Genomic DNA, 3,316 nt, shown 5'->3' with positions numbered 1-3,316 from the left:
TAGGAAAGGACAACGGTGGTGGGACTGGTGTTAGAATATTGAATGTAATAAATCACCATGAACAACTTTATAAAAATAAAAATTGAGAAAAAAGGTGATTTCTGGGGCTGGAGCAATAGCACAGCAAGTAGGGCATTTGCCTTGCAAAATTGACCCAGGTTCATTTCCCAGATCCCATATGGTCCCCTGAGCACCGTCAGGAGTAATACCTGAGTGCATGAACCAGGAGTAACCCCTGTGCATCACCGGGTGTGACCCAAAAACCAAAAGAAAAAAAGAAAAAAAAGAAAAAAGATGATTTTTTTTATTGATTCCTCATACTTGATTCAATGTGATTAACATAATTAGATTTTATATTGACAGAATTTTTTTTTATGTCATATGGTTAATGTGCCAAGTGTGTAACAAGATTTAAGCAAGGCACATGTCACATAAGCATGTGAGTGTCTGATGATCATGGTGATGAACTGGAAAAAATCCTGCCTACAGAAAATTTTCTTTCTAAAATTTTTAAATATGGAAACGTAACATTTTCCCAGTAAATTTTGGTGTTTACCATTTACTGATTTGATTTATTGTTTTTAATAGGTTTTAGTAGATTGTTTATGCCCTTACTGTGTTCTATCATGAAACATGAAAATATTAATAGTTTTACGTCTTATTTTCCAAATACACTCCTTTTATTTCCTTCTCTTTCATAAAACTTTGGCTGGGACATGTATGCTATGTTGAATAAGGGTCACAGGTGCTCCTTATTATACATATTCTCAAATACAATTCTATGTCCAATATTATTGAGTGGGCCTAGTAACGTTTCTATTTTGAGACTTGTTCTTACTGTGTTTGGCATATTGAACATGTCATGAGGAGCTTGCCAGGCTTTGCCAAGTGGGCAAAATACTCTCAGTAGCTTGCCAGGCTTTCCGAGAGGGTCGGAGGTATTATTTGGGAATAATATTTATATTATAACCATTATACTATAACATTGTATCTAGTATTATTTGTGAATATAACTATAATAATAAGAATATAACTATTATTCCCAAATAATAGAATTGTAACATAGATTTGTAAAAATGTACTAGTATGCTAGTAAAAGTAAATGTTTTTTTCTTATTCCTGATGTTAGAGGAGAAGCTTTCTTCTTTATTCCATTGAGAAGATGCTAGTGGTAGGTTTGTCATGTGTAGAGTTTACTGATATACATTAGTTTTATCTCCAATTTTATGAGATTTTAAAAAATTATGTATAATCTTATCAACCTTTTTCTGCTTCTGCCCATACAATTTTTATAATTTTTATCTTTCTCTTCTTTTGATGTGCTATATTACATTTATTGATGTGTGTATGTTTGTATGTCATATCATTATTGGATCTGGTATGCATATTAGTCATTTTGAATTATTCCATTTTTAAATTTGGTTTAGCCACTACTTTTAACAAGATCAGGTTTGTTAGACTGTAGGGTTTTTTGGGGGGGAGTTATTTCATTGGTTTCTATTAGGATCAAAGTAATACTTTCCTCATATAAAGGAACAATATTTCCTTCTTAGAAAAATCCTGAGAAGGATAGGAAGCAGGTAACCTTTGAAGGTTTAGTGGAACATACTAGGAAAACAATTTAGTTCAGTGACTGGTGTGGGGGTGAAGGAAGAATTTGGATTTCTGTGCCATGTTCATTGCATATAATGAATTGTTTGTGTTTTCTATTTCTGCCTGATTTTAATGTTTGGGGAGTGTAAGAGTAAGAATCCGTCTACTGCTTCTAGGTTTTTCAAATGAATGTTGTAAAGTTGTTCATAGGTGTCACTATTTTCTCTGATTTTGAACTCTGCTCTAAGGGGGGGCAGAGAGACAATACAAGGCTTAAGATAATTCTCTTTCATGTGGTTGCCCCTGGTTCGATCCCAAGAACCTGATAGGGTCTCCTGTGGACCACCAGGAGCGGTGCTGTGTGTTCCAGGAGCAAGCCATGAGCAGGGTCCAACAGTGACCCTGAAGCAAAACAAAACAGAAACTCTACTCCACGGATACAAGTCAAAATAGAGTGGTATTGGCTCAAACTAGAAGCACGGGTATGAATAGAACTGAGAGGCCCAAATCAAAAATGTATGATATGGACTGCCATTGTACAACAAGAGACTGTGAGAAAAAGAGTGAAAATAAAGTCTCTCAGTAGCGGTGGAGAAACTGAGTAAGCACACAGGAAAGATTCAAATTAGGTCATTGTCTCAAACAAAGCACAGAAGTGATATAAAAATTTATTGAAGTTCTGGAATTCAGATCTAGAATCGTAAAATATATTGAAGAAAACATTGACAAGATGCACCACGACATATTTGAGGGTTTGACTGAAATAACTAGGCAAATAAAAGTAACAATTAACAAATAGGACTGGATAAAACTAAATGTATTTGCATAATTAAAGTAACTGTCCCTGGAACGAATGAAAGCCTACTTAAGTGTGTGTGCTTAAGTGTGTGTATGTATACATGTTTGCCGTATACGAATTCACAAAGTATTTATAATTGACGAAGTATACAGTTAAATAAATCATACCGCAAATTATTTTTCTTTTGCAATCATTTGCATAAGGTATTCCTATGAACAAAATAAAATGTACATTTATAGCTAAATTCTAAAGCTATATTGTAACTTTGTACATTATTTTCCTTAATTAGTTTTATTGGCTGTGTTCATTGCTGGTAGATTTAATGCCAAATAATATGACATTAAGCATTAGATTTATGAGAGCAATTTATATGTGAACTTTAAGAGGAGATCAAGTAAGCCATGAACAAAGTACTTTGTATTTTACTACTTGCAATTACTTGAGAAATTGGCCAAGAAAAAGGATAATTGCTCATTGGCATAGCTTGCTGAGCTGACAAAATGTTAAATGTGAGTTATTAGATAATTTTTGTATTATCTAAACAAAAATTTAGGCTACAAACAAAAGGTAAAGGTAAAGGCCCTCCCGTTGATCGTCGATTTGCTCGAGCAGGCCCAGTAACGTCTCCATTGGAGACTTTGTTGTTACTGTGTCTGGCATATCGAATACTCTCGGTAGCTTGCCGGGCTCTCCGAGAGGGGCGGAGGAATCGAACTCGGGTCGGCCATGTTGGCCGCTTGTAAGGTGAACGCCCTACCCGCTGTGCTATTGCTCCAGCCCTAACCCTACAAATAAGGTGCATATTTTTATTTTTTTAAATTTTTTAAAATTTTTTAATAGTGAGACATCATGAGGTACAGTTGCATATTTTTAAATATAGAATACTAATTCACACAGTACAGTTTGGCGAGTAATGTTTAGGTA

The 3,316-nt window shown here is 34.6% G+C and overlaps 1 non-coding gene across 1 annotated transcript; it reads right to left on the bottom strand.

Moving 5' to 3' along the window:
• Positions 1–375: 375 nt before the first annotated feature.
• On the bottom strand, positions 376–478 carry LOC130015893 (small nucleolar RNA U13). The gene has a single exon (XR_008791185.1). It is a non-coding gene; the product is annotated as a small nucleolar RNA U13 (small nucleolar RNA).
• Positions 479–3,316: the final 2,838 nt, after the last annotated feature.

This window comes from Sorex fumeus, unplaced genomic scaffold, assembly GCF_029834395.1.
Source record: "Sorex fumeus unplaced genomic scaffold, SorFum_2.1 ptg000136l, whole genome shotgun sequence".
Lineage (NCBI taxonomy): Eukaryota > Metazoa > Chordata > Mammalia > Eulipotyphla > Soricidae > Sorex > Sorex fumeus.
Note: the sequence above shows the minus strand (reverse complement) of the source record. Positions and strands in the feature narration are given on the sequence as shown.